Source organism: Dermacentor silvarum, chromosome 1 (assembly GCF_013339745.2).
Source record: "Dermacentor silvarum isolate Dsil-2018 chromosome 1, BIME_Dsil_1.4, whole genome shotgun sequence".
Lineage (NCBI taxonomy): Eukaryota > Metazoa > Arthropoda > Arachnida > Ixodida > Ixodidae > Dermacentor > Dermacentor silvarum.
The window spans coordinates 151,848,007-151,868,789 of NC_051154.1; the positions used below are offsets into that span (position 1 = coordinate 151,848,007).

Sequence of the window (20,783 nt, forward strand, 5' to 3'; positions counted from 1 at the left end):
AGGCTTGGAACGAAGCGGGGCAAAACTCAAGTTTTTTTATGTATTCTAGCGCCATGGTATTAACACGACACGTGTTTCCATTTGCCCGTAAGGATAACACAAAACTCCTGTTTCTATTCCCGCTTTCCCTTATCCTTAGTGTAGGGTAGCAAACCGGACGCTCGTCTGGTTGACTTCCCTGCGTTTCCTTTCCTTGCTATCTCTCTCTCAACCATGAATTGATTAGCAGCACGCGGGAAAAAATGCGACTATGGAAAGCTCTCCAAAGAAGCTTTAGCTTTTTTACAGTGGCATTCAGGTCCTGAGGGCCCTGGGGAAACAGACATCGTTCCTTAGGGCCACGGAAGCTTGCAATTAGAGACTAATATGCAGCCCATACACATAGACTGTCCAAAACCGTGAAGAAGAGGCAAAGAAAATTTTAAGGAGGCTGCGCGTCTCTTCTTGAGAAAGCTAAATAAATATTGCCGGTAACAATTAAGCGCCAGTATGGGTCATCCCGCGGCGTAATGTGGAATAAAAAAAAATACGAGGAACCAATCATGTATGCTATCCAAGAATGCGTTTTGTATGCTTTGGGAGGTGGTTATTTGTGGCACTCAGTCACACAATGTGTTTTGGGTGGCGCTCATCTTACCACAGTGCCTTACTGGTACGGGTGAGCCAACCGGTACTTCGAGCGCCATGCACTTTCTCAAGGATCAGCTCGGCACCCCCTACAGCATTTGCGACCAGAGGCGCAGCGTCTTAAACGACAGCGTTTCAAAACACTAGGTCTCACGAGGCAAGCATGCAACAATGTAAGAACGCAAGAACGCTGGTACGGTACCACCGCACGGTGGTACTGTACTAGCGTGCGGTTTTCACCATTATGTTTAACAGCACTATCTTCGGTATCGGCCCACGAAAAGGGGTTAGACTTTCACAAGAAAAGGCGGTTAGTTCCCAAATAATCTTAAACGAATTATTATAGCACCGCTAATGAGTTGCTTTGTTCTTACTCGTTCTTCGCGCCTTGGCGGGACACGCAGCAAACTGATCGAAGTGAGCACTCAGTGGCAGCCGCTTCAGGGCCGGTGAAGCCCGGTCTAAAGGCCACGCTACCCCGAGAAGGCTGTGCCCTTATCACATGAATAAAATTTTGATAGAATTTAATGTATCGTTAGAGATCTGTCATGGCTCGATTGTTGCTAAAGGTCAGATGCGGGTTCATGAAGCCTTTTTAGGTACCAAGGATTATATCTTTGAGTAAACTTGTGCGTTTGTTATTAGCTCCTTTTATTGTGGAAGCCGCTATGTATAGCTTATTTGTGTCATCTTTCAATAACTAATAAAATAAAGCTATTATTCTACGTTGTAAATAAAACAGTATATGGGCCATATTCAGAGGAAATATTACAAATATATCTTACGCCAGAACGGTTCGTAAGAGCAGATAACAGCCGATCGTGAAGTTGAACATATTATTAGTAGAGGTGCGCAATTTTTTGAAATTTCAAATACGAATCCAACAGTCATTGCAGTTCGATATGAGAATTCGCTTTTCGAAATATTCAATTATTTGAATCTGTTCGAGCACTGCAAAGGATAATAACAGTTGTTGCAGTCGACAGGAAGCGGGACCAATGCAAGTGGAGACTGTTCTAAATGCACGAGAACCGCGCTTATGTCACACACGCACCATTCTCTGAGATCACGTGGAGGACGTCACCTCTGCACAGCAGTTACCAGTAGCTAAATGAGCATTTCTCACCTTTGGCCGCCTGCGAACTTGTCTAAATTGAGTCGAAACAATTTATTATTTGGCCTATCTCACCATATTTGGATTCATTGAAAGTGATGTTTGCTACTGTGGCATCACACTTTGCTCCTGAATGAAATACACCTCTATACCACGTGAAATCTTGTGAAACTTTCGAAACTTTCTTCATTTGAGGCCCCTTAATTATTACCGAAGGCGGCCAGCCACTGGCAAAAAGCACTTACGAACGAAAAGTTTTGTGAAGTTGGCCCCTTATTAAATTCGTATTACACTCAAGCATTTGATATTGGACAAATGTGATTAGTTGGTTTGGCCAAATGTAAGGCGCATTAAGAATAATAAAGCCTGCACTAGGCAAATATCCATCGTAAGAGGTCGATATTTTAGGTGTATTCACACGACGCGCCTCAGTGCCACCGAATCATTACTCCGAACACAAGGACGCCACACATGATCACCTAGCGGCGAAATTCGCTGCAGCTGGGCAAGGCCACGTTTGTCTACCGACTGAATTAGCGATCCGGCCTGTCGTGTGAATCCACATTTAGTGACCTTAGTGGGATAATTTTCCACTCCAGGAGATATCGGTACCGCACGGGGAGTGCACTTGCTGTTCAAGCAAGTGAATAATTTGATTTCCTGCACGATAAATTGCGCTGACGTAATTTTATGCACTTTGTGTTACGTTATAATTTTATTGGTAAGAAAAATTCGAAAATCTCTGTGCGCAGCATCCTTAAGATAGACGCAGCAGCATCATGGCCAGGGAAAGCCGAAGAAGGAAGTTCCAGCTCTGACTGAGGTCTGCAGACCGCGACTTCGGGACCACGGTCTTCCCACAGGTTATATCTTTAGTTTTATCTTGTTGAAAATACCCGCGTTTATTGATGGCTTATTTTAGCACTTCAACCAAGTTTTATAGCTATGTCAAATCGTGTTTTGTCATTCTGTTTCCTTATTAGTAGTTTGGTGGTCATACGAACTACTATAACCTTTGGCTGCACGTTCATTCACGTTCTGTGCAATTGAGCATATATACAATCATTTCACTCCAGTTGCAAACTCATTTATGTCCCTGTATAAGTGAGCGCGCTATTTTTGCCCCTTCTCTCCTTATTTTGTATGTACAGCTTTCCAGAAAGCGAAAGCAAGTCACCCGATTCCGCTTCTGAACCGCGGCAAATCGCCCGTTGACATTGTGCCATACCGTGTACGACAGCACTCGTCAATATTATAAAGAAAGTAATACAGATGATGGTTCTAGCACAGCTAGAGTGGTGCCTTGATTAATACGAAGGCTATTCAGACGATATATGGCTTTATTCAGGCGAGGCTGTTTCTTTATAGACAACGTGGCTCAAGGATGCACGCCGTTCTCCAGAATTCCTATATAAGAGTTTCTCTGCTACCACATTCCTTGATAACACAGAGGTCTTTGACGATGTCGCGCGCAATGTCACCTTTTGCGAGTTAAGGGATATAGTTTCTGGATTCGCAGCTACCTCAAATAGCATCGTTTCTTGTGATCATTCAATCCCACTCTTTCTACAATTAGACTATTTGATGTACGGGGTATGCACGGGCTCAAGAAGGTATGAGTTCTGCACGACGGAATGCCAACTTTATTACTGAGATCTAGTCGCTTTGAAACGTCCTGGAAAGGAAGAATTACTTGGTTATGGTGGTGTGCATGGTTGTATACCTTATGTAAAAGAACTAAGCGATGTATTGTACGACGGGATGCGAGAGATGGTACATTCTTACTTAATTTCATAGTTGTTATGCTGGCGGTATGGCGGTATTCGGAGAGAATAAAACAAATGACACTGTTCTGAACCATTTCAACCGCATGCTTCAATCAGAGTTTCCCGAAAAATGTCCCATAATGACGCAGCATACTCAAGTTTTCATCTAAATAATTATTTATGCACGAGAAGCTTTTAAAAAAAAGAGCAATTTGAAAAAAAAATGGTGACGAACATTACCGAGCATGCGGTTTGCTTTATTTATAATACAGGTTATGTGCGCATTCGGAGGTACACGTTAGCAGTGATATGCACGCCAAGATGCTTATATGAAGACACATGTTCCAATGTTATATTATGCAGTTGGTAAAGAGATAGTGTGCTAGTTGATCTGGAAACATGCATAAATTTACACTTATCAATGTTTAATGACATTATATCCATGTCTTGCACCCCGAACGGACAGCGTTAACGTCAGATTAAAAAAAATGTTACGTCGTTTTCACAAGTAATTTCTTGGAAAATTGCACAATCACCTGTAAATAGTCGAGTACTTCAGGAAACAGAAGGTAGGTCGTTTATATCAATTACAATGAGGAGAGGACTAAGCAATGAACATTGCAGTACACCAGGATGTACAGCGCTAGGTCGGCTGAATAAGTGTTGTTAGCTGAAACAAACAGGGCACGATTAAAAAGAAAACATTCAATCCAAGTCAAGAGTTTATTATCAATGTTAAGTACACGAAGTTTGGACAGAATAAACTTATGGTACGCTTTGTCGAACGCCATAGAGAAGTCGCGAGAAATGCAGTTGGCTAAGGAAGCACCATTCAGAATAGCGTTTTGATTCTGCGCGAAGTTTACTAGTAGTGTTTTACACGTGTACATTTTACGGAAGCCTTGTGAGTATGAAAAAATGTGATTTAGATTCCAGGAAGTTTAAAATATGCAAAAACAAGATATGTTCAAGAATTTTACTCAGTATGTTGGTAAACGAGATGGGGTTTTGGGGAGGGGGGGGGGGATGCTTGTTACCTGACTTATGGAGTAGAAATATCTTCCCAATTTTTCAATTTATTGGAAGAAAACCATCGTCGGAGGGACTGCTGGAATATCATTGACAATACGATAGAGGAACAGAACGTAGTTCGTTTTGCCAACTTAAAATTAATTCGGTCATCGCCAGGTGTAGAAAACAACTTTAATGAGTGTATAAGTATTGTTATACCATCGTATATATTATTATAGTAAACATTACTGTGTAAATATAAGAGTGCTATGGAGATGCTGGCGTTTTTGTGTTCGAAAAACAATTATTTCATAAGACCTCGTTAAGGACCTGACAGAATGCGGCGTCGGGAATGGTGTCACTTGAGGTGTCAGTTAGGGCAATGAACTTTTCGTTTGCCTTTATTGTGCTTCAAAATTTCCTTGGATCGCTTGTGAACATAGAAACATATAAGGCAAGCTTCTGCTTGAAAAGTTATATTTTGTCTCTCGTACCACTAATACGTATTTGTTAGGTGCTACATTGAAGCCTGCCCAGCAATCATTCCCTGCCGAAATCTTCGCAGACCTATAACGGCGTTTTTTCTTCTTCGATGAGCGCTTTATGTGGTTGTTATATTATGCAGCATTTTAACCTGTTTTTGTAGTAAGAACTGGAACACATTCAGTCAATATTTCGTTAATGTTGGCGACAAACGCGCTTCTATAGTCGCTAGGGTTCACCTGTCAATGCCCGTCAGAAACTATCAAGATATGAGACAAGCTCATTGCTCATTGGATCAAAGTGAGCGTTTTCATCATCTTTGTTATTTTTTGTCATTTCTAGAGCGGCTAGGTCTAATAATGTTTACTTCGCTTGCAAGCAAGCTATGATCGCTAAAACCAGGCACGTACGTAATGTAATGTACGTAATGTAAGAAACGGCGTCGGCATGATATGCAAATACGATGTCAAAAGTGTTAGCGACTGACTGCATTATTCTAGATAACTGCTTAACAAGCTAAGTTAATCAGAAAAAGGAGCATAAATCGAAGATAATCTTAACTAATGAGCAAGATGGATTAATGCAAGTAGAATCGATGCACCACATTAAGAGAGACATGTCAAAATTACCGAATAATAGACTAGGAGAGGTGGCGTGGGGTCGCTTGAAGAGACCGAATGAATTACATCATGTAATTCACTGACGAAACATTGCGTAAGACTAGGAGGAGGATAACATACCTCCAGAACTACTTCCTGGTGGGCTACTTGAACTACCGCCCATGCAGTCTCCAAGCTGGTCGCAACTGGAATATTTGTGAGAGGGTAAATATTTGCGCATGGCTAACAAAACACCGCCACGCAGACGTTCGCTACGATCGTAACAATTGATCTATAAATGAGGTGCTGCCCAAAAAGTTCACTGCCTTCAATTTGGAAATGAAGCCACACTTCAGTTAAGGCTATGACCGACAACATTAGGTCGTTTATATTCTCCGGCAAGTTCGTCGTACATAACCATTAATGAAAGCAAAAACTGTCAACAAGCCAAATGTAGCATGAAGCTATAGTACTTAAGTATTGTTGCGCCCTTGAAGAGGGACATGGAAGACCATCAGTAGATATCTGTATGCTTTTGTCTAAATTCGAACAGTGGCAAGAGAAATAGATGTGCATGAATGAACCTTGGTGTTTTGTGTCAGCTAGATAGTGCAGGTTTATTGGCAGTGAAAGATAGAGATTACCCTGGGAGTAAAAACAACAATCTGAAGTGGACACAAGTTGACGTCGCGCGAAAAATGCAGCAAAAGCAGTTGAATTCCGGCGGAATTTTGTTTTTTTACTCGAATCAAAACCCCGCGGCGCAGGACCGTGCTAGTCGATCGTCTGGTCGCGCGTTTCCTCAGCAGCCACGCCAGCAGATGAGCTGAATCGCACTATAGGCGATGACTCGGTTTGAACTTATGCTTGCGTTCCGACGCATAAAATAAAGCCTTGGTATGCTGTGCAGGATGGCCAGAGTATGACATGTCGGCTTGACAGGAACTCTTGGCACACCATATGACACACAGCACACGTGACCGAGTTCCACGCGTGAATGGCTATTTTTTCTTTCTTTTCCTTTATTTTTTACGGCCCAGACCGACAGTGACCATCGTGGCGAAAATGGGACAACAAATATATAAGAGGCAAATATTTCGTGCCATGCTCGTCACGCCACAGAGCCCATGCGAGGACGTTGTTTTCCTCAGCGCCCACGCGGAAGCGGTCTCGAATCACGACTTGTGAGGCCCTCTTTCTCTGCCTTGCGGATCTTTGCTTTCCCTGTCACTCCCCGCCCGCTATGTTTTCTTGACGTCGTCGCTTTCAAATGAGAACTCGCGTGAAATATATATATATATATATATATATATATATATATATATATATATATATATATATAAAACTAACGAGGAACAAGTGCAATCTGGCGCCCTGATGGCAACCTCGCCTGGTCGTATCGATCAATGCGTAAACGGAGAAGGCAAACGTTAAAACTGTGGCGACCACAGTCAACTCACGCAATGATGCGGCCGCGCGCCTCGCTTCTTCTTTCGACTATCGACCGAATGTATAGGACGTGAAGGCAATGTTCTTTTCTAGTGTGATGGCGTGAGCAGAGTACGCGGCAGCAGTTTTTGTAGCCCGCCTCTGTTTCGCCTTTGTTCTGGCCATTTTACACCATTCTGTGATGGGTATCAGCGCGTGCTTCCACTGTGACGTATCGTGGAAATGAACGTTATATCTCAGCCCAAGCTTTTTACGCACAGGAGTGCTATGCAGGATGCGCCAAGTTTGGCGAAACTCGGGATCTTCACGAGCTCTGACGACGCCCCAAGATGAAAGAACTAATGATAACAAGACGAAGTTTGTCCGTCGGTACGCCTCCAGTTTCATTGGTTTATCTAGATTCATTCTGGGTGGCTATCATCTCTTGGGCGTTGCCATATGGGCGGTCGACAAACTGGGGCTCACGTCATCATACGCTCGGTGCATGGTTGTGCCTTCTTTCACTTGTTTGTTCTTCCACTAAGTGCATAATAGGCACAAGCATGTTATAAAATAAATGTATTTAGTACGATAATATTAGTCACATTAATGTGGGTTATAAGCATTTTAAAGTTTACAAGATGTGCACTGAATGTGTATTAGACTAATTTGTCGTTTAATACGTTTCGCGTTACACCACGAGGGGAGGCTCACCCTCCTCTTTCTTCCTCTGGATTGGACTGGCGCGGCTCGCTACGTGCTTGCGCTAGCATTTCCGAGCACAGATTGGTGTGCGCTTGGTTTTCGCACTGGGCTTTGAACAGATCGCTCGTTGCTCCTTCTCTTTCCTCTGGATTGAATTGGTGTGGCTCGCTACCTGCTTGCGCTCCCATTTCCGAGCCCAGATTGGTGTGCGCCTGGTTTTCACATTGCGCTTTCAACAGATCTCTCGTTGCTCGCGCTAAAGTAAGGCTGCGAGACAAATAAGCGTCTGCTAGCGCAGTAGTGGTTTGCCACGCGCTTACTGGGTAAGCATTGACGAATGCCGGAAAGCACTCGTACAACGGTCAGAAAACTGCGCTTTATTTTCTTTTATTTTGTGATGCACCTTCAGACGGGCTAGCGCCGAGAGATGGCTTCTAAAAACCGCAGGAAAGAGTCTTTGTACTGGGTAGCCCGAGGGATCCGTGGCTTCTAACAAACGCAAGAAATGATCATCTTCGCAGCGTACGTGGCGGTTAATTGATTACCACGACATCTATGCCAGGAATGACTCCAGCAGCGGTGCAGTTACCCTGTAACCACTGCTGACGAGGTGGCGATTCATTTTTGAGAACAAATTTCTATTTTTTTCCGTTTGAACGCTCGTGATGGGGCCCAGAAACTTCACGGTGTGGTTGACTGTCTCCCAGTGCAGATTGAGGCTCGCCTCGTTTGCATCTACTAAATTTGGAATACAGTTCTATGCGACCCATGCGTTACTGCGAATAAAGGCCCCCGGTAGAACATTGGCTGCAATAATCGCTTCGTCTCGTCGGCCGACCTTGAAAAGTCGCAGCACTCCTGTGGTAGCGCAGACCATGCCGAAGACACATGGTGCACGATCTTTTAACACCACCGTAATTTTGGCGGCTCGATGGAACGTTGTCGCCCTTCATCAGGCGGCCTCGATTGTACTTTCACTTGCCGCGAAGAAGGCACTCGTCAAATTGCACTATCTTTCCGGGGGCCCCGAGAGGAGGTCGCGCCGGCAGCTCGTCCATCCTGACCTCACGGGCGTAGTTCTTCCAGTCGGCGATGGCATGCTTCGATAAAGGACACAAGTCGCTGGTCATCTCATTCAAGAGCCACACATCTACGCTACTGCTCACGCAGTACGTCAGTACGTAAGCCAAATCACTTGCCGCCTAAAGAGGTGGTCATTCGGAGGGCCGAGGCGCTCCGTCTTGGCGAAGCAACTTCCTTCGCCTCTCTGCCCGTGCAGTGCAGCGGTACCGTCTAACTGCGAAAGCTGAGTTCGGCAGCTGTTGCACCGGAAGGCAGCCCGGCGTCCATTCTGAGCTTTCCAATATAATGTGACCACTTCGCCAGCGCAGGTTGGTTGGTCCGGGTTGAACCCCAGGTGCTCGCAGGGGCCCCAGTACTCCGATGACGACGTCGGACCTGGCCGGAGGCTTGGGCGCGGTGGACGAGCAGCGCTTGAAACATGAGAGAGCCGAAGTGATCGCACAAAGTTTTCCTCCGCAGCCTATAGTCACACCAATATGTGCTCCGAAAGCATAATTTGCCCGCCACGCTGTCTCCGCAGACGAGAGCTTTCGCCTCGTCTGCGGAGGCGAAAGACGTTGAAACTCTACGTCGGTCATGTAGGTGAATGGGTCCAGACGGTCTATTGACGCGTGCTGTCGCTGGATGCGATGACACAGGCTGCTGCTGCCGCTGCCATGTTTCCGAGTTCAACTCGGGGAGGGTTTCGCGATGTACGAGTTTGGCACGAGTTCGCCTGTCAATTAAAACCATAGGTCACGCCCCACGCGAGGCATGTAACTCTGGTGCGCGCACACACCACAGTTGAGCCACGCCCAACTTATTGTTCGGCAACAGCGACGCGGTGCTGTGCAGAGAGGCATCAACAATCTTGACCGCCGAGATAAAACACGCACAACGCACTGTCATCGGTGATGTACTGAGCGCCGACTATCGCTGGCTTATACATACGCCTATATCTTCTCGGGCTGTGATGGCCCCACAAGATGCCACCACGCCGTAGCACACAGCAAATAATTATCAGCACGTCACTATAGCTACTTGCAAGGCGTCGATGCGCCGTGGTGGACGACGATACTGAAGCGTGCGTATAGTGTTTTCCAAAGACAACGTATCGCAGCTGTCATTTGAGATGACTGATTTGTCATCGGCTATGTATCCGAGCGGTAGTGCCGCTAACACGGTCAGCGTCAGGCATCGCCCGCTTTTCTAGACCCATTACCATAACATTTCTTCATCACAAGCACTGCACACTCATCACTTGCAACACCTTCCTGCGTTCGAAGTCTCATTTCATCACTGCACACTAGAGCCCTCATCTGCCAAAAGGCGATTGTTGCGGTGTCGTTACGATATCCATCTGCGATCGCTGTTAGCTCCAGCACAAACAATCGGCAAGCACTTTGGAGTGCACAACGCACTCAAAATACTGCGTATACGCGCACAGAGGCACCTTCACTGGGCAAGCGATGAAAATCAATTGTGACGCTGGGCAGCTCGCTCTTCTTCACAATGCATCATGAAGGCTTCGCGCACAGAAATAAACATGGTGCGTACAGCCATTTTGCAGCGACAGCCGTTGCTCCCCTCTCTATGGCTAGAGTCTCGTTTTTCGTTGGTAAAGCGGCGGCCTTAATAGCCTCAGTGAAGCGCCTGCGGTGAACAGCCATACCGCGGCGATACGTTGCCCTTCTTCTAATAGACAGGGAATGGTCAGATCATTATCATGACTGATTAATCTAGAATAGCACTGCAGCGCCCCTGGCGACTTGTCCCCGTATGAACTCTCTCGTGCGTGCGACCCTCTAGAATGTATCCGCTTGTAAGCTGTCGCCTCACTGTCACCACTCACGGCAAAAAAGTGCAAGATCTAATAACTCGCTCTATCTCCGTTTGTCATCAGAAATTTATAGCATTCAAAACGAAAAACCGATACTTTAAGAAATAAATTGTTCGTTATTTTATTTGTTGTATTTTAATGTATTCGATTGAAGGAAAGTGTAGATGCAAGAATGCACAGCATGTGCCCTGTTCGCATTTAACGGAGGATAGAAAGATAATGCCCGAAAGAGGAGGCACGCCCTTGACGCGCCCGAGAAAGGCGTGGCAAGCGGCTTACAGCAAGTGTACAGATAGACAGCGGGAGAGTGACGGTATTGCTAAATTGCAATAATACGTTGATAACAATACACGGCGCTGGCGCGTTTCGTTGCGCAGTCTTCTCTGCTTGAAAAGCCGCGCAGGGTGCGCTCATGTTGTAATACGCGGCTTTATCTCGACATTTCTTTTGGCCCGTTGTTCTTGCGCTTTCCTAGCTATCTCCGTTCACTGATTGCCATCGAGCAAACTCGGGTAAAACTCGTGCGAACGAGAAACTCGGCACATCCTGCATAGCGCCCTTGAATTTGATTAAGCAACAAGATTTAAATTATTCAAAAATAGCGGCACACACTTTCAAACCTAAAAGTAAGAAATTATAACTTCAGTCATACTGCACCATATAGAGGTGAGAAGGAATTAAATAATTAGGAATAATTATTTATTTGTTTGTTTACGCAATACATACATCGCCTCGAGAGCATTGCGTAATGGGACAAGTAATAAAGAAATCTGACACCGTTAGACTCTCACACAAAATTAGAAGTAAAATGTTGATCAGGAACATAGACGATTATTGCAATGCGAGCGAATAGCCGAACGCTTGTGGAAAGCTATTGGTTTTGCTAATAGAATAATGCGCTTGAAGGCGTACAGCCCTTTATGGATGAGTGCTGCCTAAAGGCCACACACTAGAAACATTTTTTTTCTTGATGAGTTTCGGTATTCAGTAGGAAATTCCTTGCTAAATGTTTTCGGCCAACACTGAATGATGGCCTGCAAGCGTCATTTGGAATGCAGCAGGAATGCAGGACGAGGATGAAGTATGGCACGCGACTAGCTTTCTTCTGAGACAGAGATCAGAGGAGACCGATCGATGGAAGATCACCGGGTGCAGCGTTATCACCCACGCAATGTAAAGCAAGTGCAATGTTCATCTATGGTTAACATATGACAACAGTGGTCTGTACAAGTTTCAAACGATACCCTAGGTGGTTTGGGGTGAAGCCCACTTCCAGTGTTCTGCCTGGTGTTGCACTGCTACTGCTGAAAATCTTTCCCCAAAATATTTTTGTTTTCGTTGATTCTGCTTATTAAGGCGAAAGCCTTATACATGGTGTTCAGCTGCACAATTTTTTTAAAGATAGCACAATTTTCATCCTTCATCTTCATTTTAATTCGTAGACTGAAATACGTCGAGTAGTTTACTACTCGACGCATTTCAATGTACGAATTATGGCCGGTGAGTTCGCACTTGGAACGAATTCTCAGGTCTGAACCAGTTTCGATATATTAATTTTCAAAGTGTACGATGAAATGCATTGGCTTTCTAGTTACATTCTTGAAGAAAGCGCTGTTTTATGAATTGAAGCACAAAAGTAACTGGAACACCAACGCATTTCATCGGACACTTCCAAAATTATTATCTCGAAACTAGCGCCGCCCAGAAATTCGTTAGAAGTGGATACACCTTGGAAACTCACTAGCTACAGTTTGTAGATTATGATAAGTGCCATAAAATAATTCATTAAAAAGTTAATTACCGTAATTAATTTAAGCATTCAATTAGGCTTTGGATATCTCGTAAAAGTAATGGCCGCCTCATCTAGTAGTTTAGATCAAGGATTAGAATTGTGCTATCTGCCATAGGCAATTTTTTTAAAAATTATCTGCAGTTAAAATGAAACACCCTGTATATGATGAGGTCTCCGTTTCAAAGCCGTTTTAAAACTACTTCGTCGACACGAATGGTCCTCTCAGGATTAGAGACGATAATGCACACACAACCATGATTAACGGTGGAAGAATGATTAAGCAAGTTAACTGAAGGGATAAGGGGTAAACAGGTAAATGAGGTAAAGTAAGCATGAATTGATGGTGAATTAGGAGTGCATTGATAGTGAATTAAAGGGGTTTAGTTGGGTGATAGGAGTCAAACGAAAGGTAATGATGAGAGAGAGTGAGCAAAGATACAGAGGAGCACATATGAGAGTAAATTAAGACTGAATGAAAGTGAATAAAGAGGTGATAGGGTGAATGAGAGTGATTAAAATTGGAGCTTTTGAGAAATAGAGCAAAGCAATTGTGAGGGAAGTAAAACGGAGATGATAGAGTGAATGAAGGTGAACCAAGCAGTGATAGGGTGAATCAAGAGTGAATAAAGTGTGAATTAAGAGTGAATCAAGAGGATATGGAGTGGGGGAGTGACTTGTGAAAAAATATATATGTGTGAGATCAGAGGGTCCAAGTGAGTGACTCACTAAAAAAGTGCTGAGTCATGGTTCGAGTTTGGCGAAACATAGAAAGGGTGACTTGCAAAAAACCATGATGACTTGCAAAAATGACTGTAAATTGTGGTTTCAGAGTGATGATGACTCTGCAAAAAAAAGGTCGTCATGTCATTGAGTTAGCGGCGCTCGGGCCTTCGCCTTCAAGTCATCTTAGTTGTAGCATAAGGGACCCCTAGTAATTTTTTAGTGAATATGCATATTAATTAGAAATAATATTTTTTCGGGCATTTATATGTCTCGTCTGTAAAGGGATACTTGTTGCAGTCAAGATATTTAGCTGGCGTCAGTTGTTTCATTGTGTCACTCCGTTAACCAGCACATCTGTAGGGTAGTATAGGTGGCTACACATATAAGTCGAGTCCTCATATGCGCGTTGCCTGCAGCTGCGCGAACGCCGGCGTGGAATTCAACTGCCTTTCTTTTCTGTCGCCACCTTCACATGGGGAGCGGAGGGCGAGAGAAGAGGAGGGCTGTTCATCCCAAACGCTCCATCACAGCACCGAAATTTTCAGACGCCCTAAAGCTTTCGCGTGACAGGGTTTTAAAGCGCTATAATAGGTGGCGCTCGGTGACAAACGCGCCGCTCAACTAGGTTGCGCGAGAGCACGCGCCCTTTGAATTTTCGCCTTTGTACCGGTGGTGAAAGTCCGACCACCAACCACCACAGTCGAAAGAGCCAATGGCAGCTATTCGCTTTAACCAGTTCACTTATGTAAAGACACATTCAGCCACATATTTGATACGCAGACTGTATAGCGGGAATTTCAGAAAATACGTTTGAAATTCTTTATGAATAGGGGAACATGAGGTGATGAAATGATTTCCCCCGGATTGCTTTTACCCAAATGACATACGAGCATGTCAGTAGCTTCATTCTCGCCCTATATGTAATGAGGCGGTACCAGTCACGTCACTCATGAACGTCTACGAGGGCGATGACATTTCCGCTCATTGGCTTTGCAGTTTCGCTCTTTGTGTTAAAATTGTCGGGAATTGATTCAATCACCGAAATTAACAGCACCAGCGTTCTTTACTTGTCTGGAAGCGGTTATGAACCGTTCGAACGACAGGCTTCAAACTTCTCGTTAGTATCAAGCGTTTCATTCTTTTGAGTTAAAAGTTTGCCTATTTTTATAATAGTTTTTTTTATTACTATCAGTAGTCATTTTGGAATTTATGCAACGGTGGCTAAAGGAAGCCCGAGGAAGAGGCTTAATTATTTTATCTTGCCTGTTCTTAAGAAATGTCGCGTTCATTCTTTGGAACACTCCCTATACGTACGTAAGATACTTTCGGAATATACAGCATCCGTCCTGGTTGCTGAGTGGCTATGGTGGTGGGCTGCTAAGCACGAGGTCACGAGATCAAATCCCGGCCACGGTGGCCGCATTTAGGTGTTGGCGAAATGCGAGAACACCCGTGTAAGTACGTAGAGGTACGTGCCCGTTAAAGAACCCCAGGTGGTCCGAATTATTCTGGAGTCCCCCACCATGGCATGTCTTATGGTCAGATCGTGCTTTGGGAACGTAAAACCGCATTATATATATATATATATATATATATATATATATATATATATACCGCGTTTAGACATAAATATTCACAGGAGAAGTAGGATAAATGCAAACGCGCACAAACACTGAAATTACAATTTCGGAAGACAATACTTCACTTTCGATCACTCTGACAACATCCTCAGGCAAACGGTTTCATTCTCTTTTTGGGTTAGAGAAGAAAGAACTGCTGAAAGCAGTTCTTTCTTCTCATATTTGTCACGGCCGGTTGATTTTTATATCAGGGTCGAAAGGAACTATAACTATAAGACGCACACGTCTGTGCCTTTTTATTAAATAATAAATTATATGTCATTTCTACGTCCTTTCCGATAATTTACTCCGTAATGCATCAATTTGTGTAATTTTGTCCACAATCTCTATTCTTTTCTGTCGGCCAAAAAATTTGCGTCGAGAAAAACGTGCAGACGAAAGCGAAGGCGGAAGTGTAGATAAGGCGCCTACCTCATGCATTGTACTCTAATATTCGGGAAGCGGGATCAATGAAGATTTTAGGAGAGAAGAGGACAACATGAGTAGTTCGAGCGGAGGTCGGACAGCACAGCGCATATAGTTGTCATGAAGCATAGTTCCTGATTAACGTTGTCAGCTCTTTCAATTGCCCAACTTTACATTTTTCACAGATAATAATAGATAACAGTAAGCCCCATGCACGCGCATGCCTGTGAGTGTGGAGATCAGTTTCACATGTTTGAAGCTTCAGTTCACAGCGAACAATTCCAAAAAAGCTCTCCCTGCGTAAGTCGCGAAATGTCACGAATCTTGCCCGTCTACTTGGCCGCCGCCGAATGCAGTCAATGCTCACTGAAGTCCTCTTGTGTCACAACTGAACGGGCAGTTTTATCTATACTTGCACTAGGCTTACAATAAAAAGAGAGAGAGGGACACTCTCTAGTAGTTTAATTATTGTAGGTGAAGGGCTACAGCTAAAAAACATTTTTAAAACGCTGCGAGGTATAGGGCCGTTGTACCAAGTAAAAAATTGGAAGCTTCTCTGCGAAAGTGTAGGTCGTGTCCCTCTTCGTGTCTCTATGCATTTGAGACTAGTTTGTTTTCTTTATTCTTTTATTTGTCTTGATCGCTTCTAAGTTATGTCTGCTCATTATGGTTCATTTCTAAGCACTATATTGAATGACCACTCGTTGCAGTGAATGTATGCCACGCGCTCAAGTGCCGCTTGAGTCACGTTTCAGTACACACAGAAACTCCATGTGAAGTATAAGCAATGTCGAGTTTACCGTGCTGTATAATAAGGCTCGGGCTACCGTTCTTGATCCGTCTCCATTTCTACGTGCCTACAAGCTTCGCCACTCTCGCCGGTTCCGAACGTGCAGCGCGTCGCTCGGCTGTTTCGGCAGCACGGTGGTTTAGTGCCGATTCGGCACTGCGACGGCCGCTATCGGCTTCATGATATAGCAGCGCAAAACACTAGCGAATCGCAGACAAACGCGCCACCTGCTATTCCTGGAGTTTGGGCCGCATGGCGGTGCCATTTGGCGACCACCGCGTGGGTTGCACTCTTGTTAGGAAGAGCCACGGGGGTGTGAGTGTTTTGTTTTACGAAGCATCGGCGACAGGGCCCCCAACCATGAACGCAACGCGGGCTACTGAGGCTTGAGCGCAGGCGAACTCCGTTGTTGCGAGGAGACGCTACTATGCCACCCGCCGCCGCCAACCGAGACCCGGCGCTTTGCAGAGCACCGGCGACAGCAGCTTCCGGTATTGTCCACACGGCGGGTCGGTACCCCTCATCGCCCGTGCCCCACAATAAACGATCCCGGAGTGCGGTGGAAGAGGGGTTTTTCATTACTCCTGCAATGTGCGGAACGCCACTGCCCATTCTGTAGAAAGGCATGACATCAGTTCTATTGAATATGTTTGAGCAAAAGCAAACCAGCATCCAAGGACTGAAAAGGAAGGCGATCGTGTGGTTATAAACTAGGCGTACAAACTTCGTAATGCGCAAGATATCATATCAAATAATGGAAAAGGAAAAAAAAGCGACAGCTAAAGCTTAGTTAAATTAACTGACTGCATCATATATGTCTGGCAAAGAAAGGGTAACAGTATACCCGGAAGCTGCAACACTTTAACCTAGATCGCCGTTCTCTACATTATCCTCAACTTCTAAATATGTTTTAGCGGAGACGTGACACACGGTGTTATTCGAGATTATAGGCATAAAATAATTCTGGAATACCAGAAGGGTAAGTTCATTGTAAAACTGCGCATGTCTGGGGCCACTAATATACCAACAGAAGGTCTGTATTGTTCGTGTAACAATGAAGGTGTCAATTATCTGGCGATCGCACATCTAATGTAATTTTTAATATTGATGAAATTGTTTGCTGTCATGAAGTAACGAACAACTCTTGAATGCGTACCAAGCATTGACGTCCACTTCCGAGCTCGGATGCACAAAGATGTTACTGGGTTGGTTCCTTAGAACAAGCACAGCCCATCGCATGGCGAACGTATTATCAGCGAAGAGGCCTTCTGATGACTACCAGTTCTTACACAAAAGAAAGACTATAAATTGGACACGAATCAGATTCAGCATTTATATAGCATTTTTCAAGAAAAAACAACAGAAGCATGTGAGAATATAGAGAAAACTTTGCTGTATGAACTGCTTCAAAAGGTTCCTACGTTTCTTGGCATGAAAGAAATTACACGCATTCCGCAGACCCGGGTCAATGACTGCCCTAAGCAGCATGATTGAACTTCTCCAGTCTAACCCCCGAACGAATGTTTCCAGAAGCAATGCTGAACATGCGTCTTGGCTTCAATTGCACTGTGCACTGCTCAGTAAATTCTTTCACTTTGTTCACCTGCAATCTGGCGAACTCTTCCATCACATTTGTGGTTCGGGTTATTGGTGGCAAGATGTATGGGTCAAGAACAACCCTTTCAAAGACGCCCACCTCGGCAACGCAGAACAGAGCAGGTAATGCAACGACCCAGGCTTTTCGTATGGCGATTTCGACATGAAGGGAGGCACACTGGGCATTCACGCTTAAGGTAACCGGACGGTCGGGGTCGCCGGCATAGAAGCGACCTAGAGGGTTCATGCACTGTCTTATTCTTGCACCGTGGCGTTCATCACACATTGCAAAAAAGGGGATTATAGGCTATGCGGATTCTTTTAAGTGCGAGAGCATTTCTTGGCCTACCCCTGCTTACTTGGGCCTGGCAATATATGTTCTGGTCTCGGCAAAACGAATTAAGAAGCAAAGATGTCCCCTGTAAGGAATCAAACCAGATCCCCCAGTGTGCTGAGCGAGTATCTTTCTTTGGCACCACGCCGACAGTTGGGGGAAGGGGCGCGCAATACGTGCGACTAATCAGGCGAAGATCAGAATCGAACATGAAGTGTTTCTCATTAGGAAGAAAAGGAAAACGACGCATGAGAGGAGCGAGCGTTGATCGCGAGCGAGTATAAATTCGGTTTCTTCTAATATAAATCTCTTCGCCTTTAAAGCTACAAATAAAAATGTGTCCGCCCGTCCACTTCGTGAAGGTGGTTAACCTGCGAATCTGAAATGTGCAGCCCCGGTGTTTATCACTCAGTTAATACCGAGGGTTCGCGACGGAGCGACGGAGAGAACGACGTCACTGACGGTATGCCCGCAGTCCGCCGTTGTCTCGAGTGTGCTCGGCGGCGAGTTTAGCAGGAATCGCCCGCTATTGCCGCTTACGATTCTTCGAAATTAAATTGCTTCAAAATTAAGTCTGGCCGTTACCTAAGACAATGAATGGCTCATACTCCCGCAAGCAATGGCTCATATACCCCCGTAAACGCGGCCTCCCCATTACGACGACAGCAGAGAAGTGAAATTCAGTGAAATCCTACGCTGGAATGATTAGTAGGAACGCAGCCAGCTGTGGAAGCAGACAACGACGACGAACGTGGGAGCAGTGGCACGAGCGCGTGCAGAGCAAAAGCACGAGCTGCTGGCGCCGCGTCTACTTCTTCATGCATATAAAACCCCGCTTTAAAGGGCGCGAATGATGAAGCTGAACCGGTTAGCGTGTCTCGTTACCTGGAGGTCGGTGGTTCGAATCCGCAGCCCGACGAACAACTTTTATTTTTGCGCTGCTTGCGTTTTTTTTTTTTTTCACAGAAACACTTTCTCTTTTATACCTATCGCCTCTCCTGCTCGCGCCCAGCGCGGCATCTCATTGGTCGCCTTCTCCCCCCAGCGCGCTTCTCCTACTCTGCTTGTTACGTGACCTGCTCTCCCCCGGCGCGGCTCTCATGCTCTCCTGCTTATTTGACCTGCGTGACACAGCCGGACAGACAGACGGCAAAGGCTCGACTTAAAACAGTTTCGCTGTTAATACTAGACATCAAGCGCCGCAGCAGTTAGAATGGGTCCTATGAATAAACTTCCATCAGCAGAAGAGGCTGGTAATAGTTGGAGATAGGAAGCAACGGCGTGCTTAAGCATACCTACAGGAGGCATCATAGATCTTTTTGCCAGAAGTATACAACTTTTAACAGCATTAAAATATGTATCATACATTAGTGTATGTGTGTGTGTGTGTGTGTGTGTGTGTGTGTGTGTGTGTGTGTGTGTGTGTGTGTGTGTGTGTGCGTGTGTGCGTGTGTGCGTGTGTGCGTGTGTGCGTGTGCGTGTGCGTGTGTGTGTGTGTGTGTGTGTGTGTGTGTGTGTGTGTGTGTGTGTGTGTGTGTGTGTGTGTGTGTGTGTGTGTGTGTGTGTGTGTGTGTGTGTGTGTGTGTGTGTGTGTGTGTGTGTGTGTGTGTGTGTGTGTGTGTGTGTGTGTGTTGTGGTGTGTGTGTGTGTGTGTGTGTGTGTGTGTGTTGTGGTGTGTGTGTGCGTGTGTGTGTGTGCGTGTGTGTGTGTGTGTGTGTGTGTGTGGAGTTCAACAGTGAGTGTGTGTATGAATGTTCTCGCATTAACTTAGACGAGCATTGTGAGATGGGTCCTGCTGGCATTTTCTCTTATTAACAAGTATAGCTTTTACAATATGAGCTTTCTGTTCTTCTATTCTTTGCGCAACTTAGCCTGACAGCACTGTCAGCATGCGTTTGGTAGTTATTTTATTTCGTATACTTTCTTCAACCTCGCCCTTAAGTGGGCCTTTATGTCATCAATAATTTGTTTCTTTTCAGTTCATTTTTATTTCCATCAGCATTTTACGAGTAACTTTTATCAATACCATTGCACCTTAGTACCTATAGTAGTGAAAAAGAATAGCAGGAAGGAGATGGTTCCAACCGCTCCACCTGATACATAACTAAATCTGTCTAAAGCATGGGGTTGTGAATCTAGGAGGCCATGTAATTGGCAAATAACCCTTTGACGCTTCGCTTGATGGCTCTGGGAGGCCACCACTACATTTCGGTGATCTAAGTGTACTTCCAGGTTTAAATTCAGCCACGAAAGATGGTACTTCATATTTTCTGATGCTACCTTAATTGTGAATCATTCAAACTATATTAGGATCTAGAACGGTGAGGTTTTAACACCACTTTCTTTTTTAGTGAGAAATATATTGCGGTTGTGCAATAGTAATGGAGCGCCCGTATTACAGCCGTGGAGTTCTTGATTCGAAGCCAAGTAGTGGGAAGAAGGTTTTCTGTTTTATTCATGTTACCGAAGCGTTCGAGCGTCATGCTACAGGGATTGCTTGTTTCTAGCTGGTTCATATATGGTTAGCCCAGTAAAATATAGCCATATACTATTACTGCAACAGCAGTGAAGTGCTCGAAACTTAGTTTGCCTTGTGCGCCCATACCCTGATCCTGACGACGACCATTATCGGGATCCTCGTTATTGTGTACTAAATAGTCTGCATCCTTATCCTCAGCTTCAATCTCGCATAGGCCGAAAGAAAACTTTGTCCATCTCAGCCACTCCTTTGCTCACGCTGCACATATTCTAAGTCCCAGCTTAGAGCGAACGAAATTTTGATCCACGCAATGGTGAAAGGGAACGCACGTCTGCTCTGCATAATCAAACGATAAATCACGACATAATACCTGAAAATATATAGCAGGC

The 20,783-nt window shown here is 44.9% G+C and overlaps 1 long non-coding RNA gene across 1 annotated transcript in view; it reads left to right on the forward strand.

The window, feature by feature from the left end:
• The first annotated feature begins 642 nt into the window (after window positions 1–642).
• The window catches only part of LOC125942705 (uncharacterized), a 98,596-nt gene continuing 78,455 nt past the window's right edge, over window positions 643–20,783 (forward strand). The window contains exons 1-2 of the long non-coding RNA XR_007465311.1: window positions 643–800; window positions 2,494–2,604. This is a non-coding gene — a long non-coding RNA (uncharacterized LOC125942705). The remainder of the gene's footprint in view (window positions 801–2,493; window positions 2,605–20,783) is intronic.